General features: G+C 46.0%; 1 long non-coding RNA gene across 1 annotated transcript in view; it reads right to left on the minus strand.

Annotated features, from left to right (window-relative positions):
- Positions 1–247: 247 nt before the first annotated feature.
- The window catches only part of LOC147030956 (uncharacterized), a 53104-nt gene continuing 30405 nt past the window's right edge, over positions 248–22946 (minus strand). Inside the window, exons 3-5 of the long non-coding RNA XR_015055826.1 lie at positions 10499–10598; positions 2033–2103; positions 248–487 (exon numbers count right to left, since the gene is read on the minus strand). This is a non-coding gene — a long non-coding RNA (uncharacterized LOC147030956). The remainder of the gene's footprint in view (positions 488–2032; positions 2104–10498; positions 10599–22946) is intronic.

A 22946-nucleotide genomic window follows, 5' to 3' on the forward strand; every position in this document is an offset into this window, starting at 1 on the left:
CGTCGCCCTGAGCGGGCGGTCCGTGCTCCGTCGCCCTGAGCGGGCGGTCCGTGCTCCGTCGCCCTGAGCGGGCGGTCCGTGCTCCGTCGCCCTGAGCGGGCGGTCCGTGCTCCGTCGCCCTGAGCGGGCGGTCCGTGCTCCGTCGCCCTGAGCGGGCGGTCCGTGCTCCGTCGCCCTGAGCGGGCGGTCCGTGCTCCGTCGCCCTGAGCGGGCGGTCCGTGCTGCGTCGCCCTGTGCAGGCCGTCCGTGCTCCGTCGCCCTGAGCGGGTGGTCTGTACTCCGTCGCCCTGAGCTGGAGGTTCTTGCTCCGTCGCCCTGAACTTGCGGTTCGTGCTCCATTGCTCGTAGCTGGCGGTTCCTGTACCTCGCCCGGAGCTGGCGGTTCGTGCTCCGTCACGTGGAGCTGGCGGTTCGTTCGCCATCGCCCGGAGCTGGTGGTTCGTGCTCCGTCGCCCGGAGCTGCTGGTTCCTGCTCCGTCACCTGGAGCTGGGTTGAAGGGTTGAGTTGAAGAAGAAGACAGACTTAATTATTAGATGGAGATTCGGATTGAAAAGACGACAGTTATATTTATTATTTTCAGAAATGGGTTGAAAAAAGTGCGCCGCGCGCACTGTAATTTGTTAGCACTTGGTGTGACGCTCTGTCTACTTCCTCAGCGTGGCAATTCCTGCAGCGCGCTGTTGGGTTGGTCATCCTTCCTATCGCCTGAACAGTGGGTGGGGACCGTCGCCGTGGGGCACGCACTCCGTGCAGCATGAGCGGTTGGTGTTTTATTCCTATTTCAGGATTCCCATTACCTTTTTTTTCAGTTTTATTCCTATTACCTCAGGAATAGAGAAAAAATAATATGAATGAGGTTCAGAGGTTTAATCAGACCTAACTATGAGATTTACACAACGCACTGTGCCGTTTGACCAACTAGACAAGAAGGAAGGGACTATCTGAAAGCACATTGATGAAATAACTATCTGGGGACCACTGTATGTTGGCTGCCATTGGTGTTGGAGGGATGCGGTTTCCAGAACTGCAACAATACTATGGACTTATTTAAATCAATGTGCAAATTTTTTTTCGATCTCGGTTTTTTTAATTTGTACAATAAAACGTTCTGTCGATACTAAGTGTATTGTTTACACGTACCTGGAAAGCAATTATTCTCCTCTATGACTCATTGTAGTATATGTGCGGTTTGCTCTTACCTCTTCAAGACGTTTCACAAATTTCTCATGATTTCTTGGCTGTTTTCTTTTTGCGTGACTTATTTACATTAATTAACTTATTAGGCTAAGTTTGGTATATCTTGTCATGTGCAATATAAAAACCAAAATAATACGATAGTTAATACGTCCGGCTAAGCGCTAAACCCCAATTTGTCAGGTTCAACTAAGCTCAGTGGCGTAATGGCTGGAAGTGCCACTAACAGACGGGGAGATCAGTGTTTCGAACCCTCGCAGAGTCATACCAAAGACTTTATTGACACTCGATGTTTAAAAAGGATAGAACACATTATATTATGGGTACAATAGATAGGACAAGCAACCATATGTTGGCATCTGTTGCACAGGTTTGATGAACTAATGGTCTCGTTCTGTGTTGAAGTTCCTTGTCAAGGAACTCGTACTATTATTTACATTTTTAATATCGATAATTTGAACGTTTTGTGCTGCAAACATGTTTGCTTTGACCATCTTATAAATGAGACTCAACTGTGAGTACGTGTGTGTGTGTGTGTGTGTGTGTGTGTGTGTGTGTGTGTGTGTGTGTGTGTGTGTGTGTGTCACAATTTGTGAATTCTTCATTGTCACACAAATGGCGATCAACTGGTGCAGGACAGGTTATCTACCTCTCTTGTATAGACAAATCAAAGCTTGTCACTCGCCTTTTACACTTGCTCGGAAATTCCCGCAAATGATTCAATCAGATTGCATTCGAGCCACGCCATCAGTTCCTGAATTTAATCTAATCAGCAATTGGAGAGGCAGTCTCAACCTTACCGAACTGTGCCCATCCTTCGTGGCTCATCATGCTCACCTTCATGCATGTGTAGAAGTTCAGCCATTTGTTCTTGGAATCGACGGTGCAATGATGTGCTCGCATATGCTCTAAAAAACAAAATCAAGCATTACAAGGAACTTGGACACAGGAGGAGGCCACTTAGCCCATCATGCATGTACTTTTAATACCAATAATACATTTATTCAAACTATCAGGTTTTTACTTCATTTCACTTGGGAGTGGGGGATAGAACAGGTAGGCACAGGGACATTACCGGGCTATGTTTTTTCTGCACTTGTTTGGGGGAAAAGGAGCATAATGACATTGTAGAGTGAGGAATGAACAAACATTGACAGCATATATATTCGCTTTTTGACGAGACCCTCTCACCGACATCACAGTCACTACACGTGTATGCAATCACTCCTTGATCCATACCTCAGCTACCAACCAGTCCTGCCAATGGTCGATGTAACCCCTCTATCCCCAATGCTCATAAGTTGACCTAAGCCTATCTGCTGTTTCTCCTGCTGCAATCTTTCCAGGGAGACCACTGCAAGCAACAAATACTCTGAGTGTGAAGGACCCCTGCCAAATTACTGTCCTAACTCTCCTCTTCTTTACGTTCAGGCTAAGGTTCTGTAACTGTCCATTCTACTAAAAACTATTGGGTAGTCAATCTAGTCTACCCTTGTTATCAGTATTTCCGTCGATATGTTTGTCTGTCTGTCTGTCTGTTGGCTGCTCTGAGAGCACCCTTATTCTGGACATTTCCATCTGTCTGTCTGTCAGCGAAACTTTGGTCAAGCCTCGGGGCTAAACCACTCAACCGATTCCAATGAAATTTGGAAGGTTGGACCAATATTTCTGGGAATCGTGTGCTTTCGAATATGGGACCCCGGGCCCGAGCAACGGCATAGCAACGGCCCTTTAAAGTGGTCAAAAAATCGAAAAAAAATCAAAAATAAATAAATCGAAAAATCGAAGCTTAGAGTTCTGTGCGCAATCTATCTAGCTCCCTTCATGCCAATTTGCAGCCCTAACAAAAAATATTTGGAGGAGGAGATAGATTTTGGGCGAGTACATGTCGAACATTTCAGAAACGGTTAATTGCGAATATCTCTAAGAGAAAGAGTCCGATTTTGATGAAACTTGGGTGAAATGTGTACAATGTGGCTAGCATGTACACAAAAATGAATGGTTGCTATGCACACCTCCGTTGCTTAGCAACAGCTAAAATACTTTATCGTACATCGTACACTTATTGTGGAATGTCCGAAAAAAATTACTGTAATACCTCTGAAACTGGACCTCCGAGGGACCTGTTTTTTGTGCCCAAGGAGAATGTCTTACAGCATCATATAAAAAAAAAATAAAATCTTTAGCGAATAGATAAATGGAATTACCAGGGCTGCCATTTGTTAGAGTCTCTTTGGAAACATGCCTGAAATTTCACAAGGCGGGTTTCTGGGCGCAAACTAAGAGGGCTGTGATAATCATGTTTATTGTGCTAAATTGATTGATAGCATGTACATGAATATCGGCTAGTCGCGTCGGCCAGCTTTCCATCTAGAGCGAGCAGCCATGTTGCCAATCGGCTTGTCTGTATGTATGTCTGTTCGGTCCAGTGCTCCATTAATACGATGGTGATTTCGATGAAACTTGGTTGATAGGTTCATACCATGACCGAGTTGTGTGCAAATGAGAACCGTTGCTATGGACCCATCCGTTGCCTAGCAACGGACCTTTGAAATTTTCAAAAAAATCTCAAAAATTTATTTTTTCAAAAATCAAAAATCAGGCCACGAGCGACTGTGGGCAGTATATTCACCATATTGTCAAAAATTTCCGGCCAGATCCTATGAAAACTGTCAGAGAAGATCGACTTTGAATGAACCCTGGTCGAAAACAATAAAAAAACGAAGTTCGTTATATCTCAGAGACTATGAGTCAGATATACATGAAAAAACTGGTATGGTAGGTTCATGGTATGTCCTAGTTGTGTGTGAGAAAGAACCGTTGCTATGGACGCTTTTGTTGGCTCGTAACGGCTGAAAAACGACTAAATTCGACTTGATCGACTACCCATGTCCACCTTCTGGCTTGTTTCGCATTTACTTTGTCTGTACCTTTCATTGTTGTCTATACCCAATAACCCTCGTAATCACCTCCTGCCCAATGAATAAAGTGTTGCCTCCTTTCTCCGCTCCTCATAGCTTATTCTGGATGGCCCCTGAATCAATCGAGTCACTTTATGCTGAACTCTCTTCCTGTCAGTCCTGTCCTCCCTCAGAGGTAATTACGAAAACTGTACACAATTTTGAGGTGAGGCCTCACTAAATACTCACTGAATGAAAGACCCCTGATAATGTAACTTCTCTTGATGTACACTTTATACCCCCTTGTGAAATCAAACTAAACTCATACGAGCTTCCTCTTTTGCAACCTCAAACTGCCTACTTTTTAACTCTACTCTCCAAATCATTACTGCAGGTATTGGAAATCATTATGGAAGCGGAGGTAAAATTGGGTGTAAAATGCAAACAACACATGATGGAATTGCAGCTCATGTGTAAAAATGAAAGACTCTTCAGTGGTCATGTTTTGAGAACATACACTGGGATTAGTTGTCATGCAAGCAATCAGAAAGAGCAATATCTGCAGAAGGACTATAAAAGTCTAGTTGGTGATATCATTGTAGATTTTTTTTCATGGATGTGATGAACACTATGGCAACTGGGAAGGAAATATCACAGGAGGAGCATACTGGATAGAAATCAACGTGTTAGCTCGTGATGGCTACTCCATGTGGTAGATTGCAGCCCGATTTCATGGCAAAACAAGTACTGTAGACTGGGACTACTGAGAGGATGAGGGTGGGGTGGGGGGCAATTCCCTCTCCCCTGTTCCTTGTCTTTTGTCAGCAGTGGTGGGGGAGGATGAGGCAGAAAGTGCCTTATCAAACTGACACCAGAAAAAGTCTGATGATGATGAGTAAGAGGCTTCCAAAATGCATCATATCCTTTGAAATGCCAATAATTTTGTTCCTCGCAAATCTTTAGGAGCCTTAAGGACGCAGACCTCAAAACTTCTTCAAAAGGATTCGCTGATTCCAATTTTTCCTGCACAATATTTAGTCAATTGCGGCTATTTTAACTAACAAGATTCAAAAAAACTCCTTATCCGAAAAATCTGAAACTTCATATACATGAATGACGACCTGATGTGAGTGAAAAATTAAATGTATGGTGTCATCAGTCACATGGTCTGTTGGCCACATTGGATTTAAAATTAAAATCTTCTTCTCCAGAACCACTTAACAGATCAATACGAAATTTCATACATATGATCGACGAGCCATATGATCGGGGAATATAGCTTGAAATTTTTTTCATATTCATCTTCATTGACGCAATTTAGCCTTAATGTGCACAAAAGTGGTCGTTAAATATCCTAATAATCAATCAATAAAGCTATGGATAATGGTAATGTATATGACAATCAGGTGCATGTATGAAACGGATATATGGGCCAGAATAGCAGTGGGCCAGAGTAGTGGCAGGTACAGTTAGCTGGAGTGTTTTTGTTCAGAATGAGTGCACGAGGTGAGACTATGCGTTTTACCAAGTGCCGTTCTAGACTTCTAGTTTTACGTTGTTCTCCTTCATAGGATTTTCTGGGAGATGATCAAAATGGTGTTTTTATGTGCATTTGCTTTCTGCACTTCAAATTGTGCAAATAAAGTGGAAAGACATCCGTTCATGGCGAGCGTGACGCGGGTGAAATTTCCATGAGATCAGACTTCGCTGCATCTCTGGAAGAGACTACGATGGTGTAGTAGTTAAAAAAGCGCAGATGGAACGGCGGGGAAACTGATCATCAGCAAACGTTAATGTTTGTGTTCACAACATTTCGACCGTGATCAGATGTCGCCTGTTTTGCCATAACAGTTTTGTCCACAGAGTTTTGTCACAACTCATCCACAACTTGAAATATTGTGATATGTTGTACGGAGAATCAAAGCACACTGCGCCAAAAGATTAAAATTATTTCTTAAAATCTTGACGTTTCAGAAGAATACCATCTTCCATCAGAGGTAACAATAAGACACCAGACGTGCAATTGCAGAGACGTCAGCTGTACCTTTCAAGTCTGCCAGGAATGGCTACGTGTCATGATTGGGCTGCGAAGGGGACCAATCGGCATGAGGTTTGGGATAGATTTAATAAATAGGGTGGGATTGGAGGATAGATTTGCTTCCGGTTCAGTGTCACATGTTTCGACATATCTGTCCAGTCCCAAAGACTAGGTGAATAGACTCGACAATAATTGAATAGCCCATATTCGGTGTTGGTTATAAAACAGAACGACTTTAATTTTAATCTTCCAGGAAATTAAAATTGAGCCCAAACATTGTCATGGCAAATGGAACACTGTCTCTTAAGGAAGAAATAATTTATTTAACACACAAAACAGTTGAATGAAAATCCTGGACACGAACACAAAACAGTTCAGGAATTCGAGAAGAAAAACCATACCAAAGAAAGTAAAAATCCGATGGCACCACCACACATAACACAACAATCAACCACTCAAACCGGGCAGGAGAAGTGGAAAGGTACAGGATGCAGAATAATTATAAAAATAATAATAATAATCCAACTTCATAGTATGTTCACCGGGGGCCATACTAAATATCGCCATCTCTCCGTGTACCCCCTTCCTCCCCTCCACACCCCGTCATTATAGGAATGTGTCATCTCATGCCTTCTTCTACCTGGTTCCTTGCCCACAGATTAAGACAGGATGCCTTACCCTAGTTATCATCTAATTTGGATAACGCCGTCTTATCACACCATAAAATCCTTTGTACAATGACACTGATTATTATTAGGAGGGAGGAGAGGGTGCAACCAGAATTTTTTTTGGAAAGGGGGAGTGCAACCACGATTTTTATAAGGGGGTAAAGGGTGTGCGACCAGAATTTTTAGAATAGGGAGGGGCAGAGCCACAATTCATACGAGGGAGGCAGGGTGCAACAACAGGAGTTTTATAACAGTGGGAGGTGGGGTGTAACCACAGTTTTAATAAAGGGGGGGGGCTCCACACAAGACATTGTGAAAGAAATTTCACTTACACCACAATTTGCTCCTGGACGAAACAGGTATTTACAACAGTACGTAAAGTATAAATACAGTGCCTATCGAAAGTCTACAGCCCTTTTCAAAATTTTCACCTTTTCTTGCCTTATAGCCTGGAATTAAACTGCATTAAATCAGACATTTTCCACCTTTATTTACACGTCATAACCCACAACTTCCAAGTGAAAAACAAATTCCACAGATTTCAGAAAATTAATTAAAAATGCAAAAACTAGAATATCTTGGTTGGATAAGTGTCCGCCCCCTTGAGTTAATACTCGGTGGAAACACCTTTGACAGCAATAACAGCTATGAGTGTGTTGGGATCGGTTTCTACCAACTTTGCACACCTTGATTGGGCAATATTTGCTCATTCTTCTGCAAAAAACTGTTCAAGCTCAGTCAAGTTGCATGGGGAGCGTTGATGGACAGCAATCTTCAAGTCATAACACAGATTTTCGATTTGCTTTAGGTCGGGGCTCTGACTGGGCCACTCAAGGAAATTTATCGTTTTGTTCTTTAGCCACTCCTGTGTAGCTTTGGCTGTGTGCTTCGGGTTGTTGTCATGCTGAAAGGTGAACTTCCATCCCAATTTCAGCTTTCTTTCAGAGGGCAGCAGGTTTTCCTCCAGGATTTTTCTGTATTTTGCTCCATCCATTTTCCCTTCAATCCTGACAAGTGCCCCAGTCCCTGTTGATGACAAACATCCCCACAACATGATGCTGCCACCACCATGCTTCACAGTAGGGATGGTGTTCTTTGGGTGATGGGCTGTGTTGAGTTTGCGCCAAACGTAACGTTTTGCATTTAGGCCAAAAAGTTCCATCTTGGTTTCATCAGACCACAAAACTTTTTGCCACATGGCTACAGAATATCTGGAGTAGTTTTCTGCATACCTCAAATGGGACTGAAGGTGGGCTTTTTTAAAGTAATGGCTTATTTGGCTTGTTTCTTGCCACCCTTCCATAGAAGCCAGACTTGTGGAGTGCTTGGGATATTGCCACATGCACACCGTTACCAGTGTTTGCCATAAAGGCATGTAGCTTTTTCAAAGTTGTTATTGGCCCCTTGGTGGCCTCTCTGATCAGTCTCCTCCTTGCTTGGTCATCCAGTTTGGAGGAATGGCCTGATCTAGGTAAGGTCATGGTGGTACCACAAACCTTCCACTTATTTATGATTGCCTTGACTGTGCTCTAAGGGATTTTCAAGGCCTTTGAAATATTTTTATACCCATCCTCTGATCTGTACCTTTCCACAACTTTATCCTGAGGTCTTTTGAAAGCTCCTTGGTGCTCATAGTTGAGTCTTTGCTGTGAAATGCACTAACCCAGCAGAGGAAACCTGCAGGAACAGCTGATTTTATTCAGAAATATTCAGAATCACTGCAATTTAACACAGGTGGAGGCCAATTAACTTGATGTGTGATTTTGAAGGTGATTGGTTACACCTGAACTAATTTACAATTGCTATTATCAAGGTGGGTGGGAGTGGAAACTTATCCAACCACGATATTATTTTTTCAGTATTTTACTTTTTTCTGTAATTTTTTCTGTATTTTTAATTATGATTAATCACCTGAAATTTGTGGAATTTGTTTTTCACATGGAAGTTGTGGGTTACAATGTGTTAATAAAGGTGGAAAAAAAGTCTGATTTAATGCAATATAATTCCAGGCTATAAGGCAACAAATGGTGAAAATTTTGAAAGGGGGTGTAGATTTTATATCGGCACTGTAATCCCTGAGGTTTCTGCCACTGTTTTTGTCCCCAATGCCTCCGAGAAGGTCAGAGACGGGGGACATTAAAATGAGCTCCCACCAGCCCGAGGGGCCGACCAATAATTATCTGTCCATGTACTTTTGTGTGTGTAATATTTCAAAAACCATGGAACATTTAGCTTTCACATTACAGATGTCTATCTCTCATGACATTATCTCAACCTGATTAGATCATCCCAGTAATTGGCCGAATTTTGTTGACATGGCAACCATCTCAGTAACTTGGCTTGTGCACATGGTATTTCAAAAACTATTCAAGATTTAGCTTTCATATGATACAGATCTATTCCACATACCACCCAAAATGTGGGGGGGGGGGGGGCATAAAGCATTATCTCCTTGTTTTCCTATAACTAAGCCAGTCTTCAATTCAGTTAACTACTCTACCAGCCACTCTACAGGTCCTAACCTCAGCTCAGAGCCTTCCATGTGAAACGTTATTTATTTTCATATAAAATAAAGATTATACCACATTCACTACATATCCATCAACCACCCAATCAAAAACTAATTCAAACACAAGTCCAATACATTTATTAAACATGACCTCTCTTTAGTAAATCTATGCTGACTGCCTTTACTCAGCATAAATGTGTTTAAATGGTTCTCCCATTTGATATTTAATTAATATCTCCAACTTCTTCCTCACAACTGCAGTTAAATTAACAGGTCTGTACACCTCCAATCACTCACTGAATCCTTTCTTAAACAACAAGGGCACTGGATGGAGCGCGTACCTCCACCAGGCTGATTAGTTTACATTTTATATCCCACTGATAGGCCGGATCTGGATTTGGACCGGAACCAAAATCTAATCGGTTTGTTCCTGTCACCTAACCAACTCATCCACCAAGTTTTGTCTGAATCCGTCCCTAACTTTTTGAGATATTGTGCTATATGTTTATTTTGGCCCCATCACTCAATGGTGAAGAATCACTTAAAAAATTCTCGGATCCGGTTTCGTATCTTCACCAAAATCGAATCAATTCTACCTTGTTACATTACAAACTAGCCTACCAAGTTTCGTCCAAATACATCAACACCTTTTTGAGATATCCTGCACACAAACGAACAAAGAAACAAACAAACAAACAGACAGACAGGGGTGAAAACATTTAATGTCCTTCCACCTTTGGTAGTGGAGGTAATTAGGCCAGCTCCAACATTAAGAGTGTCAAAGTAGAAAATAGGACAAAGTCTCCCATTTCTTGCCACTTTCCCCTCCAGTGAAAATGTTTTCGGCAGATATCTACAAAGAGTTTTAAATTAATCAAATTAAAGCCATCTGGTCCAGTAGGAATGTCACAAAGACAGACAGGATGGTACAGAGGTAAGTACACCATTGCCTCTCTGCTATCGAGCCTGGGCTCAACTTTACATACCCTACAATAATCTGACTGACTGGTGTTTTGCAGGCAGGGCGTTGCATTAATGAGTGCACCATCCCTTGGATGGTGGTTAAACTGCAAGCCCATCAACGAGCACAAGCTGATGAATATTATAGATGTCACAGTGTATTTCCCAACGATATTGTGACAAGCACATCTCTTGAGAAGCTACTGATTTTAAAGGTTTTCTTCTCACCCACTGCAGGCAGATTGATGGACTCCCAGCTTTCTAACACCTCTCTTCTGGCCTCACTCCAGAGAGGTTAAACACAGGGGGTGGGAGATATTTCAGGCTGCTGCATACAAGTGAAGGTGGAGTTAGGTGATTGCACAGTATGAATCACACTCATCAATGTAAGTTATGTACATATAATTTGTAATATTCTCCCCAAAATCTATCCATAATTTCGATTAGCTTTCCGATTCTGATATTTAATAAGCTATCACATTTCTTTTAAGACAGACAAGACAGCCCTACTCTATTAACTTCCTCTTATTGGTTTATTTACCTCGGAGAAACAATTCAGATTTTGGGAATGAAGCGAACCAATCTGATCGAACTATGCACAATATGAATCTATGTACAAATGCAATCTAATAGAGATTCTAAGAATGAACAGCCATATTCCTTTTGAATTAACTTTCACATTGCATACATCAATATTGCTTATGGAACTTTCCTGTACCTCCTCTCCATCATCCTCCATTCACCGACAAACACCCCCCTGATAGCTTAGGCATTTAAATATATGGATAGCTGTATTGTTATCTCTCCTTTAGAGTCAGCTTTGGCAAGGGTGGATGGGAGGGCAATCGGGGGGGGGGGGGATACAAGTGTCAAGTCTATATTGTCGAGGCCCATAAGCTCCCACAGCCAAAGTGAAAGTTCATTCATTTTGAAATTACACCACATCATTCAACGATAATGTTGATGTAATATTTAACAAATCCACAAGACCCATAGTACCAATTACGGTGGAGATTTACCTAATCTAAAAATTTATCTTATTTTTCAGTAAAATTCATCCATCACTCACTTTGACCACCTGTACTATCTCAAGGCTTTTGCCTCATGTTAAATGCTAACTGTTTTGAGGTTTCCACCTGCACTTAAACAACTGTTTCTATAATGGAATGTTGAATGGGTATTTCAACACTATGATTCAGCTGAAATTATCAATATTGTAGAGGTGATAGCACTCCTTGCTGGGAGGCTATGGTCGCATTTCCCATGACGTCTGGGTTTCTGTTTATCTGTAGATTTTAAGCCAAGGTGTAGTGGCATGGCCAACATTCATCTGCAGGGAGCTCTTCCAGTTCAGTAGATTAAGCTGGGATTGGCAAGTATTATATATATATATATATATATATATATATATTAATCTCTCAGTGTCTACCCTAATTGGCTTTAAAGTGTCTTTCGTATTGATCTTTCTCTTCTTGGTTAAGTTCACAATCTCACACTTACAAATTCCGTTGCTTTTTTGCATCACTTTTCAGCTCATGCGAATTTCTCTTTTGATTGTCTTTCTTCCTGTGGTGTTTGCCCTTCTTTACATCCCTCTTCATTATGTACAGTATTCCATATTTGATGTTTTCTTGTAGCTGATATATTTCCACAATGTTACAGGAACACACCCGCATGTACTATATGACAGTCACCACGACAGGTTTTATTTTTATTTTTTTCATTGTGAGTCTGCTTAAGTTTAAATTCTGTTTTATGCATATAATAGGCCCACAATTGAAGAGAATGATGCGATGGATGAATGGATTGCCTCTGAAAGAAAGAATTCCGAGCTCAGAAATCAGAAAAAGATTAATATTAATCAATACTCGTGAAGAAGAACTGAAGGAAGAGAAGACTTGGTTGGTATGGTGGTCTGCAATGATGGTCAGGAGATAAAGCTGTAAATAAAGCCGAGAAAGCTCCGTCCTGATGAGGGCAAATAAGCCCGAAATTCGGAGAGGTGGTTCCGTTTGATGTTTAACTGATGTTGACCATGTAATCCTTGTCTGTTTGACAGGGTCGCCAGGCCGAGGCCTCTGGGTTTGAGGTGATGCTGTGGTGTAGGACTATGCCCAATGGAGATTGGGGGAGTGCTCGTCACACTCCACATGTAGTGATTTACCCGCCGATCACATCATGTGACTTCTGATTGAATGGTTTGCATGAACGGGAACAATCATCTGGGTGGCAGACGGATGGTTGTTCTTTGTGGATCATGCGGTTTTATGTGAGACATAATCCACGGCGATGCTCACCATAACAGTCAGGAGGTGCATCTGATGTAAAACGATGAATGTGGGCTTCATTGGCAAGATATTTATCAGTATGCCGTCTTGATGAGGGTAAATAAGCCTACCTAAAATCTGGATAGGCGGTTCTGCTTGATGTTTAACTGATGTTGACCATGTAATCTTTGTCTGTTTAACAGAGTCGTCGGGCCGAGGACTCTGGGTTGGAGGTGACGCTTTAGTGTAGGACTATGTCCAATGGAGATCTGGGGGAGTGCTCGTCACACTCCACATGTTTCCATATATATATATATATATATATATATATATATATATATATATATATATATATGTATATATATATATATATATATATATATATATATATATATATGTATATATATATATATATATGTATATATGGTGTCCCAAAAAAATATAAAACTTTAAAAATGCTTCGTTTGATCATAAAAAAGCAGTAATTTTGTCACGAATGCTTCATTTCTTGTTGCAGAGACCCTGAAGTTTATTTTGATACCAAGCAAGCGCCAGAAAAATGCCAAGACTGACCGTACAACAATGGACGAAAATAGTTGAACTTTGGCACCAGACGAAAAGTGTCATACAGGTGCAACGTCTTTACGAGACATTTCGGTATCCACTTGCGCCATGCTCCAAACTTTCAGACAATAAAGTGCACCATCGCAGTTTACCAATGTGGGAACCATCTGTGACCTTCACAAGGGTCACAGTGGTCGGAGGAGGACAGGTTGTAGTGAAGAAAATGTGGAAATGGTGAGACAGGCGGTCGTTCAGAGTCCAAAAAAATCGATTCGATGACTTTCTGCCAAGGCAAACATTCATAAGCGCACCGTTCAGAGGATCCTTCACCAATACATTCATGCCTGTCCATACAAAATTCAAACGGAAACGGTGCTTACTGATCAACAGAAACGCAAACGACCAGACTTTTCAAATTGGTTCTCAGGAAAGTTGGAGGAAGATGCAGACTTCCTCAAAAAACTTCACGTGACGGACGAATGCCATGCTCACTTGTCCAGGGAGGTAAACAAACAAAACTTTCGGTACTGGGGAACTGAAATCCTGGTAATGCATCAACTGAACTGGTGCCTCGATCTGTTCTCAAAGTCACCATGTGGGTGGCGGTTGGTTGGTATGGGATAATTGGTCCATACTTCTTTGAAGATGACCAGGGACGCACTTGAACGGTAAACCAGAGGAACTATCGCGAAATGATTCAGGAATTCTATCTGCCTGAGCTACGTACTCAGGCCCGTAGGAGAAACAACCTGATCTAGATGAGAACCCAGTGGTTCCAGCAGGATGGGACACCACCCCATACAGCCAGGGAAACGAGGCGTTTTCTCAACCAACATTTTAAGGGCCGCTTTATCTCCCTCTACGAAGATGTTGAGTGGCCACCGTATTCCCCTGACCTTACTCCTCCAGACTTCTTCTTGTGGGGGTATCTCAAGGACAGGATCTATGGAAACCCTTGGCCTCAGACTCTTGATCAGCTGAAGGAAAACATCCACCGAGAAATCCAGAACATTCCTCAGGAAACGTTTCCCAAAGTGATGGAGAACATGACAACGCGTTTGCAGGCAGTGATCGGACAACGTGGAGCCTACGTCGAACATGTGGTCTTCAAGAAAACGACGATTCTATACCAAAATTTAAATTTTGGTGGCAATTTTGACATTGGTACAATAAACTTCAACCTTTCAGCTTTCTATCCAGCGATATATCTTTTTTAAAAATATATGTTATGACCATCCTCTTTGCAGATGAAAAGTTGTATATTTTTTGGGACACCCTATACACTCGACTGGTGAAAAGTTTTAGAACACCCCCATTTTTCCAGTTTTTACTGAAATTTATGCAGCTCAATTCCAGTGAATAACCTGAAATGGTACAAAGCTTAGCGGTAAACTGCCGGACGTAAAAAAAGAAAAAGTTTAGGTTACCAAAAACTGAAAAATAAAGTAAATTTCAGAGTTGTTAAAAAAGGCCCTTTTCAGGGAAAAACTAATGGGTTAGCAACTGCAGCTGTTGTGCAGCAATGGAAGTAAATTGAGCCCTGAAAGTTGATGCAAACAATTCCTACAGGTGTCCCAACTTTTGTTGATTAGTTACAAACCCTCTGTCTGTGTAAAAGCAGTGTTGGAACAGACTGTGTTGCTCCACCCTCCGAAGCATTATTTGGACAATATTGCACTGCAGGAAGTAGTATATTGCTCTCATAATGGTGAGAAAAAGACAACTAACAAAGGAAGCCAGACAGACCATGATAACCCTTAAAAGTGCAGGTCTTTCCTTTAGAGAAATTGCAAAGGAGCCAAAGTGTCAGTGAGTACAGTTTCCAACACCATCAAAAGGCACTTGGAAACTGGAGGAAACTCTGACAGGAAGAGGTCTGGCAGACCCAAAGCCACAACACAATCAGAAGACAAGTTTCCGAGAGTCAACAGCTTGCGTGATAGGCGGCTCACAGGACAGCAGCTTCAAGCACAGCTTAACACTGGTCAAAGTAAAGAAGTCTCAGTTTCAACTGTGAAGAGAAGACTTCGAGCTGCAGGTTTGACAGGTCGAGTGGCAGTAAGAAAGCCATTGCTAAGATGTCAAAATAATAAAAAGAGACTTGCCTGGGCCATGAAGCACCGCCAGTGGACTACTGAAAACTGGAATAAGGTCTAATGGACCGATGAATCAAAATTTGAAATCATTGGTTCATCACGCAGGGTTTTTGTATGCCGTCGAGTAGGTGAAAGGATGGTTCCTCAGTGTGTGACACCAACTGTCAAACATGGAGGAGGAAGTGTGATGATCTGGGGCTCTTTTGTTGGATCCAGAGTCGGCGACTTGCACAGAGTGACTGGCACCCTTAACCAAAAGGGCAACCACAGCATTTTGCAGCACCATGCAATACCCTCTGGTCTCTGCCTAGTTGGTCAGGGGTTCATCCTACAGCAAGATAATGACTCAAAACATACCTCCAGGCTATGTCAGAACAACCTTAGAAGAAAAGAACAAGACGGAAGGCTTCAAATCATGAAATGGCCAGCACAGTCTCCAGACTTAAACCCAATCGAGCTGGTTTGGGATGAACTGGACAGAAGGTGAAAGCAAGCACCCTTCAAGTGCAACACATTTGTGGGAACTTCTGCAACAGTGTTGGGAAGAACTTTCCGAACAATATTTGATTTCCATTGTGGAAAGAATGCCACGAGTATGTTCGGCTGTTATATCTGCAAAAGGTGGCTGCTTTGATGAGTCAAAATTTTAGATTAAATTTTGTTCAACAAAACGATTCCATTATTTCTTTTTTATCTGCAATTGTTTATTTGTTCTATGCTTTAATTTAAGCGTTCATTGAAACATGAAACTGCTTAAATTTCAGTAAAAATTTGGAAAAATGGGGGTGTTCTAAAACTTTTGACTGGTAGAGTATATTATACTGCATATATATATATATATATATATATATATATATATATATATATATATATATATATATATATATATATATATATATATATATATATATATATATATATATATAGATATTGTTGCGGATTCGCGCCCGCCGGCGTGCTGACGGCCACGTAACTCGAATCGCGGCACGTCGCCCACCGGACGGACAATCCAGTCGTGACCCTCTCGGACTAACGCCGGGGACCAGTCACGGGTGGACCTTTCGGTCTCACCGCGATCGAGCCAATCAGCCCCCGCGTGGGATAGGGTTGCTCGCCAAATTCGACCTACCTAAGTACCCACGCGGAGGGTAGACCGGGCGATCGCACCTCGCCGCAGGTCGACTTCGGACACGGGCCACTTAAGCGACCCGTTCCGTACTATCGGGATAACCGAGCGGTGTTATCGTCGACCTCGACGGTTCGATTAATTATCGGGCGTATTCAGCCCACTGCCAACCCTTTACGTGAAGCAAGATGAGGATTCAAAGAAAGAAATGACGAAGCGAAGCGGGAAACAGTTCAACACAAAGCACATTTATTCGCGGCACACGGGAAGCACACATATTCAATTCCACCAAAAGCACACAGAAAAGAAAAACACAATTCAATTTACACAAAAAGCAAATGTAAAAGCGAAGACACAATGCAGAGCTAATACCGACTACCGAGCACACGGCAACACTTATACAATTTCACTTCACAGACGGCGCCGACAACACATACCCAAAACCAAGGAAAAGAATACCCTCAAGGATGAGGCGGGCCTGAGGCCGAGACCGGGTCGGGCCCACCCGTCCGGCGATGAGACGCGGAGCGGCGATGGCGCCCCAACCCCGCGGGCCTCGCGGGCAGTGTCTGGTAGGGGGTGGGAAAGGGGCCCCCTTGGTCGCACTATCTCAGCGCGGGGGGAAACAGGAGGGGGTTGCTGATGCTCGGGGTATAGAGGATTTTTATTGCCCCGCGACGAGCGTCTCCACCTCCACCCCGCGCTGTCGGCCTCCCTCGGGTGCAGCTCCCTGCACGACGCGAGCACCCCCTCGTCTGCCCTCGCCGCCTCTCCACAGCTCCGTCCCCTCCGTTCCGACTCCAACGCACACGACGACCAGCAGCTCCTTCTTGCCAACTCCACCGCCCGCGAAGTCTTGACTCTCTGTTCCCGACTCTCCGACTCTACTACTCTCTTACTGACGAACACGGTCGCTTATATCAGCCCCGTGGTTTCGCCCTCTCATCTTTGACCCCCTCCCTTCGACCTTTCACCTCGCTCCCCATTGGCCCGAGAAAAAGTGGGCGTGAATGCTTTTTGATCCATAAATTTGCATATATCGATCGCCCTCCAACGCCCTGGGGGCGGGGCCAATTCGCCCCTCGCTCACCGATTGGACGGCAAAAAGTGGGCGTGTGTCGTTTTTGATCCGTTTTTGAAGCACAAAATCCGTGATTTTGTACACGCTGTTCGGCGCGCGCCCTGCACGAGTCCAACACCGGTACCCACAGGCGGCGCAAGAACGGTGGCGATGCGACGGTTGCGAGGTGTGACGTGAAGGTCGTGGCGGTTGTGGTGAAGCGGTGGTTGGTGGTGGTTGATGTTGTGGTTGTGGTGGTAACAATGGCGGTTGGTCCAAAATAAAGATCGTAAAAGAAAAACGGCTATCCTGAAGAGTCGCAGCACGCATAAATGACATGTATTCCCACTAGACAACGGGTTTGGGCCTAACTACACATGTACTTACCGAGATACCTCACCTAAGGGACCTGAATGGTGGTTTGCGAATTTGGTAACCACAACACTACCCCCTCCCCTTTTTACAGACTCGTCCCGAGTCGTCAAATTTTCGTGTGCCATCATGTGTAGTTTTCCCCTAGTACATTTTACCTACGGATCCCTGAGTGCGACATTCATGGTATTCGTGTCCCCAAAATAAATAACCTGAGGGCTGCGTAACTATCTAAACAAACTCACTCACACGGACGACTTAAATAAAATTGCCGGCGCTAAGACAGACATGCCGGGGGCGCACTCATATTTACAGTACATCTTAACCTTAACTTACAAATTTTACACTAAACCATGGCCCAGGATCATTGAACTCTGCAAAAAGAAAGCAGTTAGCAGGGAGCCAGGCTGCTCGCATGCAGTCTATGGCTCAAAACAATGCAGGTGACAGGGAACGTGGCTGGCTGCTCACACGCAGTCCAAGGCCTTCCCTTTTGAACTGAACTCAGTGAACCACAACGGTGCTTGGGCTGCACAAACGCAGTCTCCGTGCCAGCTCAAGTGGCACACGCAATGAGCACAACGAATGGATGCATGAACGGTTTGACTGAATGCAGTGAACCACAACGGTGCATGGGCTGCACAAACGCAGTCTCCGTGCCAGCTCAAGTGGCACACGCAATGAACACAACGAATGGATGGATGAACACAAACACGGTGCACGGGCCGCCACTGCAGGCCCGTGTTGTAGCTGCCAACAGGGCAGTTCTCGCAGCTTGCAAACTGTTGCCTTGCGGATCCTGGCGCACATGGAAATGAACAGGGGGGGGCAAAGCAAAAATTGAACGGGGCTGGTGAACATGGGCAGTGGGCATGGCATGGCAAAGGCAGCAGGCAAACACAGCCCGCAGAAGAAGGCCGCTGCAGGCAAACACAGCCGGCAGATGAACTGGCCGGCACAGGCCTTGAAGAAAAACAGCCAGCCGGCAGATGAAGTGGGCCGGCACAGGCCTTGCAGCACAACAACAGCTGCCGATGAAGTTGGCCGGCCTCTGCCTTGCTGTCAGTGGAAGTTGGTGGAGGGAGTGCGGTGGTGCTGGCCACTTGGAAGGCGGGCTCGGACCTACCTACCTGTCTCCCTCCCAACCTATCGCCTTTGCCTGTCACTGTACATACCCACTCCCTTAATTTGTCAAATCCCAATTTAGCCAAAACTTATTTTTTTTTGTTGTTTTTATTTTTACTCCCCCATTATAAATCGTCCCCTAGTTCGGCTAACCTATCCTGTCACCTAGCCTACTCCCAACCCCTACGTTCCCTTCCCGGAGGGGAATAAGGGAGAGCTAACGTCCTGTGTCGAGGCCCACCTCAAGCCTCAGAATGGCCTCCCCAGAGTTCGGCGATCTTAACCCAAAGTGGGTCCAGCGGCCCACAACGAGAGCGAGGGGATGGATGGTGCGGAGGGGTACATCTCCTAATCTACCCTAACCATTTAACTGTTAAACTACCCCGGGGCTTTCAACAAGCGCCTCTCGCTTAAACTATTGGTTCTAACAACCCAGATTCCCGTCGCCTGTGTTGGTGTCCTTACAATTTCGGGCCTCGCCCCCCAATTTTCTCTCCGTGCCCTCACACGGTCTCCTGGCTGGGACACGTGGCTCCCTTTGGCAGGCACGACCCTCTGCCGAATCTCCCGCTATGGCACCCCCGGGCACTACACTGCCTCCGAGCCTACCAGCTCCCTAACACCGGGGAGTGCCCCCCATGGCACCTCCCCTGAAACGCACACGTGGCAGGCCGGCCTCCCGGGCCCCTTTCCGAGGGTCACCCGTGCCCACAACACTGCCCACGCGGCTAATGGCGCCCCGGGCCCCCGCACCAAGCAGGCGCACCCATGCCCACTACTCTATCCCGGCCCCCCATGGGCCCTTGGCCGACCACGGCCGACTAGCCTGGTGCCCGGGGTACCCACTCAGCGATACTCACCTTTCGCAGCCACGCTCCCAAGCCCGTCAACAGGGCTCCTGCACCCCTCCAAATGGGTCTCGAGCCTACTTTCCCACCAACAACAAAACGACCTCCATATTTCAATTTGACAAACCCAGCTAACTCACCCTACACTGACCCCGGGGTCCCTTGGGCGGGAGTCACTCCTCCCCCCAATCACTCATCGCACCATGCATTCCCCATTTGCTCCACTCACACAGACCCGCTGGCCTCACTCACTCAACGAGTACTCACCTCACAACTCACCAACTCTTCAACACACACACACCACTGAACTCTGCCATCCTTCTATCTGCACCCCCTAACTAACTCGTGCTCCCACGTCGTCCCTTAAACTAGTAGCACGTTCCTTTGAACACGACGTAGCGAAACTACGTCAACTCTACACATCCAAAGTCTGTCTCTGTCTCCAAATAAATCATTAATAAATTTCCCAACCTAAATCTCGCTGCAATCCCTCTAACTATTCCATTCCTCGGACTCCATGAGGACTTACCCCTGCCCCATGAAGTCGGTCTAACTAAGCTAACCCTTCCCCCTAACTAGTTTTCATCCTGTGCCCAGGGTCAAGGGGGTCTTCCACCCCTTGCCTAGGAATCCTGTACACCCGAAAGTGAGGCTTGCTTTTTTTTTTTTTCCATGCGCAGCACCTGCGCGGCAACTCAGAGCTCGCGCACTTTGCACCTGCCCGTGACGTCATGCAGCTGCACGTGTACCTCGTCCCTCCTTGGACGGTACCATCCGGCAGAGATACCCCTCCTGCCGGATTCCAACCACACGTGCAGCCATGACGTCACCGTGCGCAAAAAAAAACACAAGCCCCACGTCTCGAGGGGTTCCCCACGCGAACACATGTGCTTTGCCCGTTGGAGCTTAACACACACGATCGCGTGGAGAACCCGTCCGGTCCAAATCCATTTACCTGCCTAAACTTTGTCCGTCCGCGGGATCGGCAAATCCACCGCGTGCGTTTCCGGACCGGGACTTCACTCTCGCAAGCGAGCACGTGGCGGTCTCGTGCGTTGCACAGCACGAACCTCGTGCTCACTGCTGGGTGAACCCGGCACGGTCCTCGAAACAACTACAGCCGCTACTCGGCTTTCTCTCCTCTATCGCCGTCTCCGTCTCCATTCCACACACGCATACCTGCGTGTTACGACGCACACAGTCCACTCCATCACATTCACACCGGGAGACGCGGCTGCGTGCTCCCGCATGCCAACCGACATCTCCCTCTCATACCGCTCTCTCACACACACGGTCTCCCTTGCACACAGCGACCTTGCACACGGCCGTTCACTCACGCGTGCGGGGGCACTCACCCGCGGTGCCTCACTCGCACTCCGTGCCTCATCCACACACGCGGGGGCACTCACCCGCGGTGCCTCATCCACACACCGTGCCTCACTCATACACGCGGGGGAACTCAACCGCTGTTCCTCATCCACACACCGTCCCTCACTCACACACGCGGGGGCACACACCCGCGGTGCCTCACTCGCACTCCGTGCCTCATCCACACACGCGGGGGCACTCACCCGCGGTGCCTCATCCACACACCGTGCCTCACTCATACACGCGGGGGAACTCAACCGCTGTTCCTCATCCACACACCGTGCCTCACTCACACACGCGGGGGCACACACCCGCGGTGCCTCACTCACACACACGGCGACACTCATACACGGTGCCTCATCCACACACGCGGGGGCACTCAACCGCGGTGTCTCATCCATACTCCGTGCCTCACTCACACATACGGGGGCACTCACCCGCGGTGCCTCACCCACACTGGCCGTTTCATCCACACACACGGCCTCTTCCACACACGCTGCCTCATCCACACACGGCGTGCTGGGAAGCACGTACTCTGGCACAATCGCCACCTCACCACTCACACACGGGGTCGCTTCCACACACGGGGACGCACTCACACCTTGCACCACACACACAGGGACAACCACACTGGGGATTTGTGTCCCCACAAGAGTCTCCGGGGCCTCTATACCCCCCAAGCTTTCCGTGCACCTGTCCACAGCACCCGTCCCCTTAACCTCGCAAAGCACGACCGAACTCACCTGGTCGTGACTCGCCTCAAGGGGGCATACTCCCTCCCCTCGTTCCTGGAGGAGGCCATCCAGGTGCTCGCACTGGGTCTCTACCCAGTCCGCCAGCTCACCCCCTTTATCCTCCACTACCTCCGTGTGTGTGTGTGCGTCACTTACCCCGTCCAATTCACCCTCTATCTCCCGTGTCTCAACTATTATTATTTCCTTTGTCGTTACCTCGTGTCTCGTCTCACACGTTTTGGTCTCCCCATTTAATTTTTCCCTTTTGGTCACCGTCGATTCCTCTGTCACGACCCTCGCCGAACACGCCCCCCGAATTATTTTTTTACCCGCCTCCACCGCGGGCCTGTCAGCCGTTGCACCCCCTTCCAGCTCGTTTGCTCCCACTCGTGGAGTCGCCATTCCCAGCTCCCTGGTCACGGCCTTCATGCCCGCCTGCAGGCATCGGCCCATGTTCTGCGTCTCACCCCGTAGTTCTTTCATTTCTTTTTTTATTTGCTGTGTATTCGCATCCATCGTCGTTTTCACTTCATTTGTATTTGTATCCATCTTTTCATCCATTTTTTGTGTATTCGCATCCATCTTTTCGTTCATTCCTTTCATTTCGTTTATCATTTCCGCATTCATCTTTTCGTTCATGCCTTTCATTTCGTTTGTATTTGCATCCATCCTTGCTGTCATTGCCGCCAGCATGGCGCATAGCTGGGCCATGTCGGATGCACTTTGGTGGAGAGGGGGGGGGGAGGTGTCATACACCGCGGCCGCTGCCGCACCCATTTCGGGCTCTGGGTTCAGTTGGGCGAGTCCGTGTTCCTGCACAATCAACATTTCCTGCTCGGGGATTCCATCCTGGACCATGGACTCTACATTACTACACATATACATTTCTAATACCCCCGGCTCCCGCTCGCCTTGAGACGCCATCTTGCTTCTCTTAAAGGGTTAATTTTGCTCGCTCGTAATTTGGAGGGAATCGGGGGTCGCTTCTCTCACCCCTGGACCGATTCCCGTGAATTTAGCCGGAGACAGGAGAGCCCGTTTTCCTGTTCTCCGATACCAGTGCCGCGAGGAGGGCGATGGATTTGTATCCCACTCCTGACACCAGTGTTGCGGATT

This window comes from Eptatretus burgeri, chromosome 3 (assembly GCF_056783735.1).
Source record: "Eptatretus burgeri isolate ZD-2024b chromosome 3, Ebu_testis_v1, whole genome shotgun sequence".
NCBI lineage: Eukaryota > Metazoa > Chordata > Myxini > Myxiniformes > Myxinidae > Eptatretus > Eptatretus burgeri.